The sequence below is a fragment of the Anomaloglossus baeobatrachus genome, chromosome 9 (genome assembly GCF_048569485.1).
Source record: "Anomaloglossus baeobatrachus isolate aAnoBae1 chromosome 9, aAnoBae1.hap1, whole genome shotgun sequence".
NCBI lineage: Eukaryota > Metazoa > Chordata > Amphibia > Anura > Aromobatidae > Anomaloglossus > Anomaloglossus baeobatrachus.
The window spans coordinates 163,983,064-164,002,637 of record NC_134361.1 but is presented as its reverse complement, the minus strand read 5'-3'; the positions used below and the strand labels follow the sequence as shown (position 1 = coordinate 164,002,637).

General features: G+C 48.6%; 8 non-coding genes and 1 pseudogene across 8 annotated transcripts; all 9 read left to right on the top strand.

Moving 5' to 3' along the window:
* Positions 1 to 213: 213 nt before the first annotated feature.
* Positions 214 to 404, top strand: LOC142254009 (U2 spliceosomal RNA). Its single transcript, XR_012727034.1, has one exon. It is a non-coding gene; the product is annotated as a U2 spliceosomal RNA (small nuclear RNA).
* Positions 405 to 1,791: 1,387 nt separating this feature from the next.
* LOC142254008 (U2 spliceosomal RNA) lies at positions 1,792 to 1,982 on the top strand. Its single transcript, XR_012727033.1, has one exon. It is a non-coding gene; the product is annotated as a U2 spliceosomal RNA (small nuclear RNA).
* A 1,387-nt stretch (positions 1,983 to 3,369) lies between these two features.
* On the top strand, positions 3,370 to 3,560 carry LOC142254006 (U2 spliceosomal RNA). The gene has a single exon (XR_012727031.1). It is a non-coding gene; the product is annotated as a U2 spliceosomal RNA (small nuclear RNA).
* Positions 3,561 to 4,947: 1,387 nt separating this feature from the next.
* Positions 4,948 to 5,138, top strand: LOC142254005 (U2 spliceosomal RNA). The gene has a single exon (XR_012727030.1). It is a non-coding gene; the product is annotated as a U2 spliceosomal RNA (small nuclear RNA).
* Positions 5,139 to 6,525: 1,387 nt separating this feature from the next.
* Positions 6,526 to 6,716, top strand: LOC142254004 (U2 spliceosomal RNA). The gene has a single exon (XR_012727029.1). It is a non-coding gene; the product is annotated as a U2 spliceosomal RNA (small nuclear RNA).
* Positions 6,717 to 11,857: 5,141 nt separating this feature from the next.
* LOC142253701 (U2 spliceosomal RNA) lies at positions 11,858 to 11,999 on the top strand (annotated as a pseudogene).
* A 739-nt stretch (positions 12,000 to 12,738) lies between these two features.
* On the top strand, positions 12,739 to 12,934 carry LOC142253144 (U2 spliceosomal RNA). Its single transcript, XR_012726462.1, has one exon. It is a non-coding gene; the product is annotated as a U2 spliceosomal RNA (small nuclear RNA).
* Positions 12,935 to 17,617: 4,683 nt separating this feature from the next.
* On the top strand, positions 17,618 to 17,808 carry LOC142254003 (U2 spliceosomal RNA). Its single transcript, XR_012727028.1, has one exon. It is a non-coding gene; the product is annotated as a U2 spliceosomal RNA (small nuclear RNA).
* Positions 17,809 to 19,195: 1,387 nt separating this feature from the next.
* On the top strand, positions 19,196 to 19,386 carry LOC142254002 (U2 spliceosomal RNA). The gene has a single exon (XR_012727027.1). It is a non-coding gene; the product is annotated as a U2 spliceosomal RNA (small nuclear RNA).
* Positions 19,387 to 19,574: the final 188 nt, after the last annotated feature.

Below are 19,574 nucleotides of genomic sequence, written 5' to 3'. Positions count from 1 at the left end.
AAAGGAGGAGTTATTCAGATTCATTGCAGTGGGCGGCGGCTGCAAAACGCACCATTCTTCTTGTTTTTGCTCTGCAAAGCAGCCTTTTCAAGGGTTGGCTTGGGTGACAAAATGTCTTGTGTAGGCGTGGGTTTGTCTCCCTCTCGCTCTCTCTCCCTAAGATGTGTCCGGCATAGGCCAGGGTGCCACTCGAGGCCCAAACCAATTCTGGTTATCGCTTCTCGGCCTTTTGGCTAAGATCAAGTGTAGTATCTGTTCTTATCAGTTTAATATCTGATACGTCCCCTATCTGGGGACCATATATTAAATGGATTTTTAGAACAGGGAGATGGAAAAAGAGCTTGCTCTGTCCACTCCACGCATTGACCTGGTATTGCAGTACCTCCAGGAACGGTGCACCCCTTCTTAACCCAGTTTCCAAAAGCAGAACTCAATTCACCTGATTCATATTAGCCCGATTTAATGAATTGGAAGAAAGCATACGTCTTCATATGCACCTCAATTTGGCCCATTCACTTTTCACACTTCCTCCTTTTGTTTTTTATCTTTCACACTTTTGACTTTCTTTATTCATCCAAATAGCAAACTCATCACCACTCAACCTGACCAACTCGGCTATGTCCCCGTGCTGCAGTTCTCTGTCTTATCTAGATCATTTGCAATTGAATGGAATAGATCCCTTTTGGACAAAGTGGATTCACCTGCTGCTGCAGTGACCACAGGTGTGATAAGATCTAGAATTGGCATCTGGTGCGATCTCTCCGCTTCCACTCCAAAGAAAGTTACCTGTTTATTCCTATCATGCATTGGTTTTTGGGGTTTTCTTTGAGTAATGATGATCTCTTTAGTAGTCTGTTGGCGCCCTCTCCTGGAGGAATAGTTTGCTTGCTCTTGGACATTCTAAAAGAGAGGTCATGATAGACATTGAGCTTCTGAGCTCAATTGGGGACAGTCATGGGTGATGAATGTTTGCAACCTACTGCGAAGCCTCATACCGCAATATAAGGAACGTCAAATACTAAGAAAGGGCGGCCTATGAAAGAATTACTACTTTCAATAAGTACACTTAAACGGCTAATTGGGAATAGAAAAACTGTAAAAAGCCCTCTGAGAAAGCCCCCCTCTAACCTTTGATAGTAAGCTTTTCTGTAGTCTGCCTGTTGATGTATTTTCCGTTTGAACTGTGCACAACATGAAGAGACGGAACACTGGCGGCTTGTCACAATGCCCCCCGATGACATCACAATAGCGCTGCTGCCTAGAAAACAAGCTGCGCAGAAGAAGTTGTTCTTTGGGTGGGAGGGTGGGCTAGTGGAAGGAGGGGGCAATCTCTTTTTTTCCCGGGTGGTAGGGGGATGACAGGAGAAGGGAAGCGGGTGGTGAGAAAGGTACAGAGGGCAGGGTTTGGGGGCTGGGAAGGAAAGGGAAAAGATTAGGGTTTGGGGATGATGAAAGGGCTTTCTACGGGTAAGGATGGCAAAGGGTGGCAGTGACGGAAAGTCAGGCAACCTGTCCTGTCCGTCTTTTTGTATCGTGAATTGGAAAGACTGCAAGGGGGAGGGGAGTTGCTTGCGCCCTAAAGGAGGAGTTATTCAGATTCATTGCAGTGGGCGGCGGCTGCAAAACGCACCATTCTTCTTGTTTTTGCTCTGCAAAGCAGCCTTTTCAAGGGTTGGCTTGGGTGACAAAATGTCTTGTGTAGGCGTGGGTTTGTCTCCCTCTCGCTCTCTCTCCCTAAGATGTGTCCGGCATAGGCCAGGGTGCCACTCGAGGCCCAAACCAATTCTGGTTATCGCTTCTCGGCCTTTTGGCTAAGATCAAGTGTAGTATCTGTTCTTATCAGTTTAATATCTGATACGTCCCCTATCTGGGGACCATATATTAAATGGATTTTTAGAACAGGGAGATGGAAAAAGAGCTTGCTCTGTCCACTCCACGCATTGACCTGGTATTGCAGTACCTCCAGGAACGGTGCACCCCTTCTTAACCCAGTTTCCAAAAGCAGAACTCAATTCACCTGATTCATATTAGCCCGATTTAATGAATTGGAAGAAAGCATACGTCTTCATATGCACCTCAATTTGGCCCATTCACTTTTCACACTTCCTCCTTTTGTTTTTTATCTTTCACACTTTTGACTTTCTTTATTCATCCAAATAGCAAACTCATCACCACTCAACCTGACCAACTCGGCTATGTCCCCGTGCTGCAGTTCTCTGTCTTATCTAGATCATTTGCAATTGAATGGAATAGATCCCTTTTGGACAAAGTGGATTCACCTGCTGCTGCAGTGACCACAGGTGTGATAAGATCTAGAATTGGCATCTGGTGCGATCTCTCCGCTTCCACTCCAAAGAAAGTTACCTGTTTATTCCTATCATGCATTGGTTTTTGGGGTTTTCTTTGAGTAATGATGATCTCTTTAGTAGTCTGTTGGCGCCCTCTCCTGGAGGAATAGTTTGCTTGCTCTTGGACATTCTAAAAGAGAGGTCATGATAGACATTGAGCTTCTGAGCTCAATTGGGGACAGTCATGGGTGATGAATGTTTGCAACCTACTGCGAAGCCTCATACCGCAATATAAGGAACGTCAAATACTAAGAAAGGGCGGCCTATGAAAGAATTACTACTTTCAATAAGTACACTTAAACGGCTAATTGGGAATAGAAAAACTGTAAAAAGCCCTCTGAGAAAGCCCCCCTCTAACCTTTGATAGTAAGCTTTTCTGTAGTCTGCCTGTTGATGTATTTTCCGTTTGAACTGTGCACAACATGAAGAGACGGAACACTGGCGGCTTGTCACAATGCCCCCCGATGACATCACAATAGCGCTGCTGCCTAGAAAACAAGCTGCGCAGAAGAAGTTGTTCTTTGGGTGGGAGGGTGGGCTAGTGGAAGGAGGGGGCAATCTCTTTTTTTCCCGGGTGGTAGGGGGATGACAGGAGAAGGGAAGCGGGTGGTGAGAAAGGTACAGAGGGCAGGGTTTGGGGGCTGGGAAGGAAAGGGAAAAGATTAGGGTTTGGGGATGATGAAAGGGCTTTCTACGGGTAAGGATGGCAAAGGGTGGCAGTGACGGAAAGTCAGGCAACCTGTCCTGTCCGTCTTTTTGTATCGTGAATTGGAAAGACTGCAAGGGGGAGGGGAGTTGCTTGCGCCCTAAAGGAGGAGTTATTCAGATTCATTGCAGTGGGCGGCGGCTGCAAAACGCACCATTCTTCTTGTTTTTGCTCTGCAAAGCAGCCTTTTCAAGGGTTGGCTTGGGTGACAAAATGTCTTGTGTAGGCGTGGGTTTGTCTCCCTCTCGCTCTCTCTCCCTAAGATGTGTCCGGCATAGGCCAGGGTGCCACTCGAGGCCCAAACCAATTCTGGTTATCGCTTCTCGGCCTTTTGGCTAAGATCAAGTGTAGTATCTGTTCTTATCAGTTTAATATCTGATACGTCCCCTATCTGGGGACCATATATTAAATGGATTTTTAGAACAGGGAGATGGAAAAAGAGCTTGCTCTGTCCACTCCACGCATTGACCTGGTATTGCAGTACCTCCAGGAACGGTGCACCCCTTCTTAACCCAGTTTCCAAAAGCAGAACTCAATTCACCTGATTCATATTAGCCCGATTTAATGAATTGGAAGAAAGCATACGTCTTCATATGCACCTCAATTTGGCCCATTCACTTTTCACACTTCCTCCTTTTGTTTTTTATCTTTCACACTTTTGACTTTCTTTATTCATCCAAATAGCAAACTCATCACCACTCAACCTGACCAACTCGGCTATGTCCCCGTGCTGCAGTTCTCTGTCTTATCTAGATCATTTGCAATTGAATGGAATAGATCCCTTTTGGACAAAGTGGATTCACCTGCTGCTGCAGTGACCACAGGTGTGATAAGATCTAGAATTGGCATCTGGTGCGATCTCTCCGCTTCCACTCCAAAGAAAGTTACCTGTTTATTCCTATCATGCATTGGTTTTTGGGGTTTTCTTTGAGTAATGATGATCTCTTTAGTAGTCTGTTGGCGCCCTCTCCTGGAGGAATAGTTTGCTTGCTCTTGGACATTCTAAAAGAGAGGTCATGATAGACATTGAGCTTCTGAGCTCAATTGGGGACAGTCATGGGTGATGAATGTTTGCAACCTACTGCGAAGCCTCATACCGCAATATAAGGAACGTCAAATACTAAGAAAGGGCGGCCTATGAAAGAATTACTACTTTCAATAAGTACACTTAAACGGCTAATTGGGAATAGAAAAACTGTAAAAAGCCCTCTGAGAAAGCCCCCCTCTAACCTTTGATAGTAAGCTTTTCTGTAGTCTGCCTGTTGATGTATTTTCCGTTTGAACTGTGCACAACATGAAGAGACGGAACACTGGCGGCTTGTCACAATGCCCCCCGATGACATCACAATAGCGCTGCTGCCTAGAAAACAAGCTGCGCAGAAGAAGTTGTTCTTTGGGTGGGAGGGTGGGCTAGTGGAAGGAGGGGGCAATCTCTTTTTTTCCCGGGTGGTAGGGGGATGACAGGAGAAGGGAAGCGGGTGGTGAGAAAGGTACAGAGGGCAGGGTTTGGGGGCTGGGAAGGAAAGGGAAAAGATTAGGGTTTGGGGATGATGAAAGGGCTTTCTACGGGTAAGGATGGCAAAGGGTGGCAGTGACGGAAAGTCAGGCAACCTGTCCTGTCCGTCTTTTTGTATCGTGAATTGGAAAGACTGCAAGGGGGAGGGGAGTTGCTTGCGCCCTAAAGGAGGAGTTATTCAGATTCATTGCAGTGGGCGGCGGCTGCAAAACGCACCATTCTTCTTGTTTTTGCTCTGCAAAGCAGCCTTTTCAAGGGTTGGCTTGGGTGACAAAATGTCTTGTGTAGGCGTGGGTTTGTCTCCCTCTCGCTCTCTCTCCCTAAGATGTGTCCGGCATAGGCCAGGGTGCCACTCGAGGCCCAAACCAATTCTGGTTATCGCTTCTCGGCCTTTTGGCTAAGATCAAGTGTAGTATCTGTTCTTATCAGTTTAATATCTGATACGTCCCCTATCTGGGGACCATATATTAAATGGATTTTTAGAACAGGGAGATGGAAAAAGAGCTTGCTCTGTCCACTCCACGCATTGACCTGGTATTGCAGTACCTCCAGGAACGGTGCACCCCTTCTTAACCCAGTTTCCAAAAGCAGAACTCAATTCACCTGATTCATATTAGCCCGATTTAATGAATTGGAAGAAAGCATACGTCTTCATATGCACCTCAATTTGGCCCATTCACTTTTCACACTTCCTCCTTTTGTTTTTTATCTTTCACACTTTTGACTTTCTTTATTCATCCAAATAGCAAACTCATCACCACTCAACCTGACCAACTCGGCTATGTCCCCGTGCTGCAGTTCTCTGTCTTATCTAGATCATTTGCAATTGAATGGAATAGATCCCTTTTGGACAAAGTGGATTCACCTGCTGCTGCAGTGACCACAGGTGTGATAAGATCTAGAATTGGCATCTGGTGCGATCTCTCCGCTTCCACTCCAAAGAAAGTTACCTGTTTATTCCTATCATGCATTGGTTTTTGGGGTTTTCTTTGAGTAATGATGATCTCTTTAGTAGTCTGTTGGCGCCCTCTCCTGGAGGAATAGTTTGCTTGCTCTTGGACATTCTAAAAGAGAGGTCATGATAGACATTGAGCTTCTGAGCTCAATTGGGGACAGTCATGGGTGATGAATGTTTGCAACCTACTGCGAAGCCTCATACCGCAATATAAGGAACGTCAAATACTAAGAAAGGGCGGCCTATGAAAGAATTACTACTTTCAATAAGTACACTTAAACGGCTAATTGGGAATAGAAAAACTGTAAAAAGCCCTCTGAGAAAGCCCCCCTCTAACCTTTGATAGTAAGCTTTTCTGTAGTCTGCCTGTTGATGTATTTTCCGTTTGAACTGTGCACAACATGAAGAGACGGAACACTGGCGGCTTGTCACAATGCCCCCCGATGACATCACAATAGCGCTGCTGCCTAGAAAACAAGCTGCGCAGAAGAAGTTGTTCTTTGGGTGGGAGGGTGGGCTAGTGGAAGGAGGGGGCAATCTCTTTTTTTCCCGGGTGGTAGGGGGATGACAGGAGAAGGGAAGCGGGTGGTGAGAAAGGTACAGAGGGCAGGGTTTGGGGGCTGGGAAGGAAAGGGAAAAGATTAGGGTTTGGGGATGATGAAAGGGCTTTCTACGGGTAAGGATGGCAAAGGGTGGCAGTGACGGAAAGTCAGGCAACCTGTCCTGTCCGTCTTTTTGTATCGTGAATTGGAAAGACTGCAAGGGGGAGGGGAGTTGCTTGCGCCCTAAAGGAGGAGTTATTCAGATTCATTGCAGTGGGCGGCGGCTGCAAAACGCACCATTCTTCTTGTTTTTGCTCTGCAAAGCAGCCTTTTCAAGGGTTGGCTTGGGTGACAAAATGTCTTGTGTAGGCGTGGGTTTGTCTCCCTCTCGCTCTCTCTCCCTAAGATGTGTCCGGCATAGGCCAGGGTGCCACTCGAGGCCCAAACCAATTCTGGTTATCGCTTCTCGGCCTTTTGGCTAAGATCAAGTGTAGTATCTGTTCTTATCAGTTTAATATCTGATACGTCCCCTATCTGGGGACCATATATTAAATGGATTTTTAGAACAGGGAGATGGAAAAAGAGCTTGCTCTGTCCACTCCACGCATTGACCTGGTATTGCAGTACCTCCAGGAACGGTGCACCCCTTCTTAACCCAGTTTCCAAAAGCAGAACTCAATTCACCTGATTCATATTAGCCCGATTTAATGAATTGGAAGAAAGCATACGTCTTCATATGCACCTCAATTTGGCCCATTCACTTTTCACACTTCCTCCTTTTGTTTTTTATCTTTCACACTTTTGACTTTCTTTATTCATCCAAATAGCAAACTCATCACCACTCAACCTGACCAACTCGGCTATGTCCCCGTGCTGCAGTTCTCTGTCTTATCTAGATCATTTGCAATTGAATGGAATAGATCCCTTTTGGACAAAGTGGATTCACCTGCTGCTGCAGTGACCACAGGTGTGATAAGATCTAGAATTGGCATCTGGTGCGATCTCTCCGCTTCCACTCCAAAGAAAGTTACCTGTTTATTCCTATCATGCATTGGTTTTTGGGGTTTTCTTTGAGTAATGATGATCTCTTTAGTAGTCTGTTGGCGCCCTCTCCTGGAGGAATAGTTTGCTTGCTCTTGGACATTCTAAAAGAGAGGTCATGATAGACATTGAGCTTCTGAGCTCAATTGGGGACAGTCATGGGTGATGAATGTTTGCAACCTACTGCGAAGCCTCATACCGCAATATAAGGAACGTCAAATACTAAGAAAGGGCGGCCTATGAAAGAATTACTACTTTCAATAAGTACACTTAAACGGCTAATTGGGAATAGAAAAACTGTAAAAAGCCCTCTGAGAAAGCCCCCCTCTAACCTTTGATAGTAAGCTTTTCTGTAGTCTGCCTGTTGATGTATTTTCCGTTTGAACTGTGCACAACATGAAGAGACGGAACACTGGCGGCTTGTCACAATGCCCCCCGATGACATCACAATAGCGCTGCTGCCTAGAAAACAAGCTGCGCAGAAGAAGTTGTTCTTTGGGTGGGAGGGTGGGCTAGTGGAAGGAGGGGGCAATCTCTTTTTTTCCCGGGTGGTAGGGGGATGACAGGAGAAGGGAAGCGGGTGGTGAGAAAGGTACAGAGGGCAGGGTTTGGGGGCTGGGAAGGAAAGGGAAAAGATTAGGGTTTGGGGATGATGAAAGGGCTTTCTACGGGTAAGGATGGCAAAGGGTGGTGTGGCGCCCCTGAGGCTTCCGTCGCCACAGGTCATTGCACCCCATCTGCGGTGTGATGCCCCATTCTGGGAGAGGAAGAGGGTGAACTCCGGTTTCCTGGTAAATTCACACTACACCCATTGCTAGGGACACACAGGACCAGGGAAAGTGGCAGGCAACCCTCCCATGCTGCATGCTGAGAGGGGCTGTAAGACCCATCCCTGCTCCCATAGGGTGGTAGCTTAGCAACTGGGGAGGTGGGAGGAGCCGCCAGAGAGCAGACAGAGACAGGAAGGTGAAGTTTAGTCAGTTCGCTCAGGGAGTGGGAGAGTGAGGAGTGAGCATGTAGGACGAGAAGAGAAGAAGGAGTCGCAGGGCCACGGGTAGTCCTGTAAGGTGCCACGAGCAGTCCTTGTTGGGTACCGCTGCCGAGGGCCCAGAGGCGCTACGGGCAGCTGCAGGCTGCGGTGGCCCGTTCCACAGTGACAACGGTGGAGCGACCAGCTGCGACAGGGGACGGTCCCTAGACACTGAAGGAGTGAAAAGACAGTCTCCAGACAGTAAAAGCCGAGGCCCAGGGAATTGCAAGCTCCCAGGGCCAGAACCCAGAGCAGACCTTCAGAAAAGGGGTAATCAGCCGACAGGTGACCCCCCAGCCTGGAGGCTGTAATGGAGGCCAAGCCAAGTCCATCTACCTAAGGCAAGGCTAGTGAAGTCAGCAGAAAAAGGGACACTAAAGAGAGGAAACCGGATTTCACGCTCGGAACCATCCAGATACGGCGGAGGTCCCTGACAGTGGTCCCAGCAGTCTGAGGGTCCTTGCAAGTGTGACAGAAACAGTGAGTAAAAGAACTGGAACTGCACCTTGGACTCGTCTCTGTTATTCCACCTACATAGACACTTACAAGCACCAACTGCGCCCCGGGCATTGCTCCACCTGTGGGGAGCAGTACCAACACTGCTGCCATAACATCATCCCGGAGGCCTCACACAGCAGCGGCGGCTTAATAGCCGCATACCACAGGTGGCGTCACGAACATTAACTCTAACAACCAAGCCACATAAACTACTGACACCCACCAGGGCCACGGAGCCGGGCCCAGCCACCACTGACTACCACCGGACTAGTCCGGCCCGGCACCGGGTGTCCCATTGCCCTGGGGTGGGCGAGTCAACTTTGGCGTCACGAACAGGATTTCGTGCCCGGTCTAACCGGGTACTGTGCGCCTGGAGAACCGTGTGACAGACTGTGTACTTTACTGAGAAACCGCCGCCATTAGCGCTGCTGAGAGCGGGAAGAAGGGGGGCGTGCAAGAAGAAAGGGCGCGAAGAGAAGCCCCGCCCCCTTGTCCAAGAAAAGCGCGCGAAGCGGTGCCCGCCATAGAGAGCGGAGGAAGAAAAGATGGCGCGTGAAGAAGCTGAGATGATGGACGCCGAGCAACGAGCGGCCAGAGGAGGAGTGGCCGAGCCGGGACACGCACCTCAGAACCGGGTGGTGTCCTGCGTCCTGGAGAGCGGAGAAGGTCCAGCAGCCGCTGCAGAGCCGGGTAGAGAGAGTGTCACCCCCAACCGGCGGAGCCCAGATTGCCAGGTGGGGTTCCTGCCCAGTCCTCCTGCAGGCGCGCATGCCACCACCGCAGCTCCGATACCAGCACCCTGCAGCGGGCCAGCGGCCACGAGAACACTGGAGATGCTACTGAGGGGTGAGTCATTTAATGCCCCTGCCGACGCGAGAGCCCCAACCCCCGCTGCCATGCCCGCGGTCCCTGGAGAGACGCCCGGCGCGGCGACGCCGATCCGGGCCGCAGCCACGCCAGGTGCGGCCCGCCAAGATTTTGCCGCCGGAGCGGCGCCCATCCACACCGCAGCAGCGACTCCAATACAGGCCGCCGCCATGCCAGGCGCGGCCCGCCAAGACCAGCAGACGCAGACTGTGCTGACCGCTGTCTACCTGCTGCCAGGTGGGGAGCCGGAGAAGAATCCCTACAAGTAAAGATGAAGAGATGCTGAACTGTAGATAGCCCCTGTCTGCCCCTCATTCTTTTCGAAGATGACACCCTTTCCTGCTGTGCTGCCCCTGATTCTTTGTGAAGACGTCACCCCCCCCATGTTATGTGCTACCGGGCCACTGAACTGGAATGTGGGCCCCGGTGAATGTTTAGGTGTCCTGACATACCAGGCCACTGGACTTAGTGGCTGGTGTGTGGTGTATGTGTTTTATGTCCTACCAGGCCATTGGACTTAATGGCTGGTATGTTGTTGATCTGTCTGATGCAACCAGGCCATTGGACTTAATGGCTGGTCGAAGATGTTACTTTGTTTGTTTGAAACGAACTGACGGGCTACTGGACTTGTAGTAGCCAAGAATGTAATTAGTTGCACCCGTTGTGCCCCCTACCAGAATTATGGGGGATTTGTCCGAACCGTGCAATGGACTGGAAGTGCACAAGTTTTCTTTATAAGAAGTTTGCAACGTTAAAGTGATTATGCCTCCCATAAAGGGAAGAAATGTTTTATCGTTTTATGTTATTGCATACAAAAATGTTTTTGCAGTGTCTCCCATTTGTTTTTGTTGTTTTTCAGCCCGAGGACGTGCTGGGATTTGCTGTGGGGGAGTGTGGCGCCCCTGAGGCTTCCGTCGCCACAGGTCATTGCACCCCATCTGCGGTGTGATGCCCCATTCTGGGAGAGGAAGAGGGTGAACTCCGGTTTCCTGGTAAATTCACACTACACCCATTGCTAGGGACACACAGGACCAGGGAAAGTGGCAGGCAACCCTCCCATGCTGCATGCTGAGAGGGGCTGTAAGACCCATCCCTGCTCCCATAGGGTGGTAGCTTAGCAACTGGGGAGGTGGGAGGAGCCGCCAGAGAGCAGACAGAGACAGGAAGGTGAAGTTTAGTCAGTTCGCTCAGGGAGTGGGAGAGTGAGGAGTGAGCATGTAGGACGAGAAGAGAAGAAGGAGTCGCAGGGCCACGGGTAGTCCTGTAAGGTGCCACGAGCAGTCCTTGTTGGGTACCGCTGCCGAGGGCCCAGAGGCGCTACGGGCAGCTGCAGGCTGCGGTGGCCCGTTCCACAGTGACAACGGTGGAGCGACCAGCTGCGACAGGGGACGGTCCCTAGACACTGAAGGAGTGAAAAGACAGTCTCCAGACAGTAAAAGCCGAGGCCCAGGGAATTGCAAGCTCCCAGGGCCAGAACCCAGAGCAGACCTTCAGAAAAGGGGTAATCAGCCGACAGGTGACCCCCCAGCCTGGAGGCTGTAATGGAGGCCAAGCCAAGTCCATCTACCTAAGGCAAGGCTAGTGAAGTCAGCAGAAAAAGGGACACTAAAGAGAGGAAACCGGATTTCACGCTCGGAACCATCCAGATACGGCGGAGGTCCCTGACAGTGGTCCCAGCAGTCTGAGGGTCCTTGCAAGTGTGACAGAAACAGTGAGTAAAAGAACTGGAACTGCACCTTGGACTCGTCTCTGTTATTCCACCTACATAGACACTTACAAGCACCAACTGCGCCCCGGGCATTGCTCCACCTGTGGGGAGCAGTACCAACACTGCTGCCATAACATCATCCCGGAGGCCTCACACAGCAGCGGCGGCTTAATAGCCGCATACCACAGGTGGCGTCACGAACATTAACTCTAACAACCAAGCCACATAAACTACTGACACCCACCAGGGCCACGGAGCCGGGCCCAGCCACCACTGACTACCACCGGACTAGTCCGGCCCGGCACCGGGTGTCCCATTGCCCTGGGGTGGGCGAGTCAGTGGCAGTGACGGAAAGTCAGGCAACCTGTCCTGTCCGTCTTTTTGTATCGTGAATTGGAAAGACTGCAAGGGGGAGGGGAGTTGCTTGCGCCCTAAAGGAGGAGTTATTCAGATTCATTGCAGTGGGCGGCGGCTGCAAAACGCACCATTCTTCTTGTTTTTGCTCTGCAAAGCAGCCTTTTCAAGGGTTGGCTTGGGTGACAAAATGTCTTGTGTAGGCGTGGGTTTGTCTCCCTCTCGCTCTCTCTCCCTAAGATGTGTCCGGCATAGGCCAGGGTGCCACTCGAGGCCCAAACCAATTCTGGTTATCGCTTCTCGGCCTTTTGGCTAAGATCAAGTGTAGTATCGTTCGAAAAGGTGGTTTAAGGCTCCGGCCACCTTAGTACAATGATGCAATGCACACTGGAAGGTTGCGCTTGTTAGTACTTTGGGAGGATAGTATATCCATCTAGAGGAAACCATGGCCCTACCAGGATCGAGGCTATTAGACTGAGTAAGTGTGGGGGCTATGGTGCAATGTGCCCCAGGATTGACGACCCTGGAGTGAGTCTGAGCTTGCTGGCTTGGGACCCCGGCGAGCCTTGGGCTCTGTAGCACACCGTACCTTGCCCTTTCATACTTTCTGAGCATATTGCTCTATCCCGGCCTTCTGGCTAGGAAGGGAAATTTTTATAATCATGGTCGGAGGTCCGTTCAGCTTTGGGCTGAGAAACCAACACCCGGTTGGAGGTCCGGGTCAGCTTTGGCTGAGAAACCAACACCCGGTTGGAGGTCCGGGTCAGCTTCGGCTGAGAAACCAACACCCGGTTGGAGGTCCGGGTCAGCTTCGGCTGAGAAACCAACACCCGGTTGGAGGTCCGGGTCAGCTTCGGCTGAGAAACCAACACCCGGTTTGAGGTCCGGTTAGCCTTGGGCTGAGAAACCAACACCGGTTGACGGTCCGGGCAGTTTCGGCTGCGAAACCAACAACTAGTAGCTCTCTACTCCACTTGGGTAAGATGCCTGGATGGACGCTGGGAGCAACGACAAGGCTCAACCAGGCTTCGGCTTGGGGGAGCACCGAAGATCCCTGACCCTTGCTGTGGCCTTCTGGCTCGGAGGGACGGGGTTGATTTTTGGGGACCCTCTCCTCACGGAGGGGTCCACACGAATCCTAGCCTTTGCACTGTTTTTGGTGTGACTTCGGTCATGCATTTTTTGCGGTGCTTTGGAAAGCTTCATTAAATCAAAATCTGTTCTTATCAGTTTAATATCTGATACGTCCCCTATCTGGGGACCATATATTAAATGGATTTTTAGAACAGGGAGATGGAAAAAGAGCTTGCTCTGTCCACTCCACGCATTGACCTGGTATTGCAGTACCTCCAGGAACGGTGCACCCCTTCTTAACCCAGTTTCCAAAAGCAGAACTCAATTCACCTGATTCATATTAGCCCGATTTAATGAATTGGAAGAAAGCATACGTCTTCATATGCACCTCAATTTGGCCCATTCACTTTTCACACTTCCTCCTTTTGTTTTTTATCTTTCACACTTTTGACTTTCTTTATTCATCCAAATAGCAAACTCATCACCACTCAACCTGACCAACTCGGCTATGTCCCCGTGCTGCAGTTCTCTGTCTTATCTAGATCATTTGCAATTGAATGGAATAGATCCCTTTTGGACAAAGTGGATTCACCTGCTGCTGCAGTGACCACAGGTGTGATAAGATCTAGAATTGGCATCTGGTGCGATCTCTCCGCTTCCACTCCAAAGAAAGTTACCTGTTTATTCCTATCATGCATTGGTTTTTGGGGTTTTCTTTGAGTAATGATGATCTCTTTAGTAGTCTGTTGGCGCCCTCTCCTGGAGGAATAGTTTGCTTGCTCTTGGACATTCTAAAAGAGAGGTCATGATAGACATTGAGCTTCTGAGCTCAATTGGGGACAGTCATGGGTGATGAATGTTTGCAACCTACTGCGAAGCCTCATACCGCAATATAAGGAACGTCAAATACTAAGAAAGGGCGGCCTATGAAAGAATTACTACTTTCAATAAGTACACTTAAACGGCTAATTGGGAATAGAAAAACTGTAAAAAGCCCTCTGAGAAAGCCCCCCTCTAACCTTTGATAGTAAGCTTTTCTGTAGTCTGCCTGTTGATGTATTTTCCGTTTGAACTGTGCACAACATGAAGAGACGGAACACTGGCGGCTTGTCACAATGCCCCCCGATGACATCACAATAGCGCTGCTGCCTAGAAAACAAGCTGCGCAGAAGAAGTTGTTCTTTGGGTGGGAGGGTGGGCTAGTGGAAGGAGGGGGCAATCTCTTTTTTTCCCGGGTGGTAGGGGGATGACAGGAGAAGGGAAGCGGGTGGTGAGAAAGGTACAGAGGGCAGGGTTTGGGGGCTGGGAAGGAAAGGGAAAAGATTAGGGTTTGGGGATGATGAAAGGGCTTTCTACGGGTAAGGATGGCAAAGGGTGGCAGTGACGGAAAGTCAGGCAACCTGTCCTGTCCGTCTTTTTGTATCGTGAATTGGAAAGACTGCAAGGGGGAGGGGAGTTGCTTGCGCCCTAAAGGAGGAGTTATTCAGATTCATTGCAGTGGGCGGCGGCTGCAAAACGCACCATTCTTCTTGTTTTTGCTCTGCAAAGCAGCCTTTTCAAGGGTTGGCTTGGGTGACAAAATGTCTTGTGTAGGCGTGGGTTTGTCTCCCTCTCGCTCTCTCTCCCTAAGATGTGTCCGGCATAGGCCAGGGTGCCACTCGAGGCCAGGGCCGGATTATAGGCAGGGCAGGCGGGGCTGCCGCCCAGGGGCCCCCACCACAAGAGCCTCCAAGGGGGCCCCCACCACCATCTGTCTTCGGCTCCCTGTGTTGGCGGCCCCCATGATCATAGCTGGCTTTATCATCTACATGTGAGTAGTGCAGTTGCACAGGGTGCCGTCCGCCAGGCTCCAGAGGGGGGCGGTGCAGGGAGACAGATGTCATTTTGATTTTCAGTTTCCTCTCTGCCGCGGCTGTTATCTGCCCGAGAGGATTGTGGGGGCGGGAAATTCATCGTCTCTGATGTGTCACGGCCATCCTGCTGCTGTGGATGCAGCTAGAGCCTGCACCGTCCATGAGAGATGCAGGCTGTGATAGAAGGACGCGCGGGAGGTCAGCTGTGAGAGTAAGGTCACTCAGCAGGGCAGGGGGAGGGGGGTGTAGAGGGGGCCACAGTGCTCTCCAAGTAACTCCAAAACAGAGCTATCAGTAAGGGGGAATAACTGTATATAGCTGTACATGAAAGGTGGAGACAGGGACATTTTATTGCACGTGGTGTATATTTTGTTCCTGGAGTTTGGGGGGGGGGGGTCATTTTACTGCAAGAGGTGAAGTGTGTATGAACGACCTACATAGGAGCTACATTGCAGTAAAGTCACTGACACCCATCATTGTTTAAACCTACCTACACCTCCTTAATTACACTATTCCCTTTTCATATAATCAGAATTTAAGCCCCTTCCCTAGATTATAATCATATAATAATGCCCCCTCCCGCACTAGATTATAATCATATAATAATGCCCCCTCCCCCACTGGAGTATAATTATACAATAACACCCTCCCCACACTAATATATAATCATAGCATAACGCCCCCACAGAGATTATAATCATATAATAACGCCCCCACAGAGATTATAATCATATAATAATGCCCCCACAGAGATTATAATCATATAATAATGCCCCCACAGAGATTATAATCATATAATAACGCCCCCACAGAGATTATAATCATATAATAATGCCCCCACAGAGATTGTAATCATATAATAATGCCCCCTCCCCCACTGGAGTATAATCATAGGATAACACTCCCCTCACCTGGAGAGCAATCATAAAATAATGCCCCCCCTTCCCCTGGAATATAATAGAGTAAAACACCTCACTAATGGAGTATAATCATAAAATAACGCCCCCTCCCTAGAGTGGAGTATAATCATAGAATAATGTCCCCCATCCCTTTGACTATAATCATTATCCTCTTTTTGAGTATATTCATACACTAACTTATTGTGATATAACCGCCTCGTGGAGTATAATTACATACACCCCTTGCAGTAAAATGATGCCCCCCCCAGAGTTTAATGTGTTCTTTCCATGTACATGTGCCAGACGTATTGCTGAGTGCCATTCACTGACAGCTATCAGTTTTGTTATTCATATTGACTTCATAAACTTTTGTCATAGTATTGTAGTACTCAAAATTTAACTCCTTCACCCCGATTTTCCGGGTTTTGTTGTTTGTTTTTTTTCTCCCCTTCTTCTGAGAGCCGTAACTTTTTTATTTTTCCGTCAATCTTGCCATATAAGGGCTTATTTTTTGAGTGACAAATTGTACTTTTGAGTGAAATCATCAGTTTTACCATATATTGTACTAGGAAACAGGGAAAAAATCCAAGTGCGATAAAATTGCAAAAAAAGTGCAATTGCATGATTGTTTTTGGGTTATTTTATTCACCATGTTCACTATATTGTAAAACTACCATGTCAGTATGATGCCGAGTTCATAAATACCAAACAGGTATACTCTTAAGCCTGCTTTACATGGTACGATCGATTGTGCGATTTCACAATCGATCGTACCCGCCCCCGTCCTTTCTGCGTCACGGGCAAATCGCTGCCCGTGTCACACAAAGTCAGTAACCCCCGTCACACATACTTACCTCTCGTGCGACCTCGCTGTGGGCGGCGAACGTCCACTTCCTGAAGTGGGAGGGACGTTCGGCGTCACAGCGACGTCACACGGCCGCCGGCCAATAGAAGCGGAGGGGCGGAGATGAGCGGGATGTAAACATCCCGCCCACCTCCTTCCTTCCACATAGAGCCGGCGGCGGCCGCGGGAGGCAGGTGAGCTGGTCATCGTTCCCGTGGTGTCACACGGAGCGGCGTGTGCTACCACGGAAACGATGATCAACCAAATTAAACGATATTATGGAACCTAACGAGCAGTACCCGACTCACGATTTGTGAGCGATACTGCGTCGCTAGGAGGTGTCACACAGGCCGGCATCGCCAGCGATGCCGGATGTGCGTCACAAAAACCGTGACCCCGACGATCTATCGCATGATAGATTGTCTGGTGTAAAGCAGCCTTTACTTTTATCTAAGGGGTTAAAAAAAATTCAGAAGTTTGTTAAAAAAAAAAAAAAGAATTGTGCTTTTGGTGCCATTTTTTGAAACCCGTAGTGTTCTAATTTTTTGGGATGTGAGGCCCAGTGACTGCTAATATTTTTGCGTCTTGAGCTGGTGTTTTCAATTATACAATTTTTATGAAGTTGCTACTTTTTGATCACCTGTTATTGGATCTTTTTTAAAATTTTGTGGCGACCAAAAAACATAATTTTTGCATTTGGATTTTTTTCTCGCTACACCATTTACCGATCTGATTAATTGATTTTATATTTTTATTGATCAGGCATTTCTGAACTCGGAGATATCAAATATGTGTATATTTTTTTAACTGTTTTATTTTCAGTGGGGCGAATGAGGCGTGATTTGAACTTTTTATTTATTTTTTTACATTTTGTATTTATTTTACTAGTCCCCTTGAGAGCTATAAGGATTAGCAGTCTGATCGCTTGTGCATCCCTGTTGATCAGAGCTGTACAGCTCTGATTAGCAGAAATACAGCATTCCTGTGTGAGTCGGCGCTCTATCGACTGTAACAGAAAATATGTCATGATAGCAACAGGGGTCATTACATGGCCCGCCGCTACCATAGCAACCATCGACTTCCCGTGATCGTGTCACGGGGCCTCGGATGACGGCAGGGAACAGCGCGATCCTCGATCTTTCTGTGTGTAAGTGGACAGCTGTGAGTGATCCTGGACTGTGTCTGTATTGTAGTACTGGAAATCTGAATGTGGTAGAACAGGATAAGACACATGCTCATTGGATTTATGTCTAATGCTACAGATCACGCTCTACTGTTATGGCTAAAAATGTTATCACTATGGGGCCCCCACCAGATTTTCTGCCCAGGGGCCCCCACCAACCTTAATCCAGCCCTGCTCGAGGCCCAAACCAATTCTGGTTATCGCTTCTCGGCCTTTTGGCTAAGATCAAGTGTAGTATCTGTTCTTATCAGTTTAATATCTGATACGTCCCCTATCTGGGGACCATATATTAAATGGATTTTTAGAACAGGGAGATGGAAAAAGAGCTTGCTCTGTCCACTCCACGCATTGACCTGGTATTGCAGTACCTCCAGGAACGGTGCACCCCTTCTTAACCCAGTTTCCAAAAGCAGAACTCAATTCACCTGATTCATATTAGCCCGATTTAATGAATTGGAAGAAAGCATACGTCTTCATATGCACCTCAATTTGGCCCATTCACTTTTCACACTTCCTCCTTTTGTTTTTTATCTTTCACACTTTTGACTTTCTTTATTCATCCAAATAGCAAACTCATCACCACTCAACCTGACCAACTCGGCTATGTCCCCGTGCTGCAGTTCTCTGTCTTATCTAGATCATTTGCAATTGAATGGAATAGATCCCTTTTGGACAAAGTGGATTCACCTGCTGCTGCAGTGACCACAGGTGTGATAAGATCTAGAATTGGCATCTGGTGCGATCTCTCCGCTTCCACTCCAAAGAAAGTTACCTGTTTATTCCTATCATGCATTGGTTTTTGGGGTTTTCTTTGAGTAATGATGATCTCTTTAGTAGTCTGTTGGCGCCCTCTCCTGGAGGAATAGTTTGCTTGCTCTTGGACATTCTAAAAGAGAGGTCATGATAGACATTGAGCTTCTGAGCTCAATTGGGGACAGTCATGGGTGATGAATGTTTGCAACCTACTGCGAAGCCTCATACCGCAATATAAGGAACGTCAAATACTAAGAAAGGGCGGCCTATGAAAGAATTACTACTTTCAATAAGTACACTTAAACGGCTAATTGGGAATAGAAAAACTGTAAAAAGCCCTCTGAGAAAGCCCCCCTCTAACCTTTGATAGTAAGCTTTTCTGTAGTCTGCCTGTTGATGTATTTTCCGTTTGAACTGTGCACAACATGAAGAGACGGAACACTGGCGGCTTGTCACAATGCCCCCCGATGACATCACAATAGCGCTGCTGCCTAGAAAACAAGCTGCGCAGAAGAAGTTGTTCTTTGGGTGGGAGGGTGGGCTAGTGGAAGGAGGGGGCAATCTCTTTTTTTCCCGGGTGGTAGGGGGATGACAGGAGAAGGGAAGCGGGTGGTGAGAAAGGTACAGAGGGCAGGGTTTGGGGGCTGGGAAGGAAAGGGAAAAGATTAGGGTTTGGGGATGATGAAAGGGCTTTCTACGGGTAAGGATGGCAAAGGGTGGCAGTGACGGAAAGTCAGGCAACCTGTCCTGTCCGTCTTTTTGTATCGTGAATTGGAAAGACTGCAAGGGGGAGGGGAGTTGCTTGCGCCCTAAAGGAGGAGTTATTCAGATTCATTGCAGTGGGCGGCGGCTGCAAAACGCACCATTCTTCTTGTTTTTGCTCTGCAAAGCAGCCTTTTCAAGGGTTGGCTTGGGTGACAAAATGTCTTGTGTAGGCGTGGGTTTGTCTCCCTCTCGCTCTCTCTCCCTAAGATGTGTCCGGCATAGGCCAGGGTGCCACTCGAGGCCCAAACCAATTCTGGTTATCGCTTCTCGGCCTTTTGGCTAAGATCAAGTGTAGTATCTGTTCTTATCAGTTTAATATCTGATACGTCCCCTATCTGGGGACCATATATTAAATGGATTTTTAGAACAGGGAGATGGAAAAAGAGCTTGCTCTGTCCACTCCACGCATTGACCTGGTATTGCAGTACCTCCAGGAACGGTGCACCCCTTCTTAACCCAGTTTCCAAAAGCAGAACTCAATTCACCTGATTCATATTAGCCCGATTTAATGAATTGGAAGAAAGCATACGTCTTCATATGCACCTCAATTTGGCCCATTCACTTTTCACACTTCCTCCTTTTGTTTTTTATCTTTCACACTTTTGACTTTCTTTATTCATCCAAATAGCAAACTCATC